The sequence below is a fragment of the Corapipo altera genome, unplaced genomic scaffold (genome assembly GCF_003945725.1).
Source record: "Corapipo altera isolate COAL_440 unplaced genomic scaffold, ASM394572v1 80, whole genome shotgun sequence".
In the NCBI taxonomy this organism is placed as follows: domain Eukaryota; kingdom Metazoa; phylum Chordata; class Aves; order Passeriformes; family Pipridae; genus Corapipo; species Corapipo altera.
The window spans coordinates 1-327 of NW_020885025.1; positions in this window are offsets into that span (position 1 = coordinate 1).

Consider the following 327-nt stretch of genomic DNA (forward strand, 5'->3'; position numbering starts at 1 on the left):
CATCCCTCCACCCACCCATCCATCCATCCATCCCGGAGGTTGCACACAAGCTGAGGAAGATCCCCCATAGAAGTCTCTGCTCCAGAGCGAGCTCTGGCTGTTGGCATGGGCTGGGCAAGGTCAACCTGCGCCCTTGGAGACGGGGACATGGAAAATCAGGATGAGGCCAAGGCAAGGAAGGAGGGATGAGGTGGAAAAACAGTGTTTTGGTGACGAAGGGCAAGATTTGACTCCAGATGATCTTCCTGAGCAGCTCCAGGATGGGAGATGCCATGGCCCCGAGAGGAACTGGGACGAGATGCCGGCGACTCTCCTGCCCTTTCCACC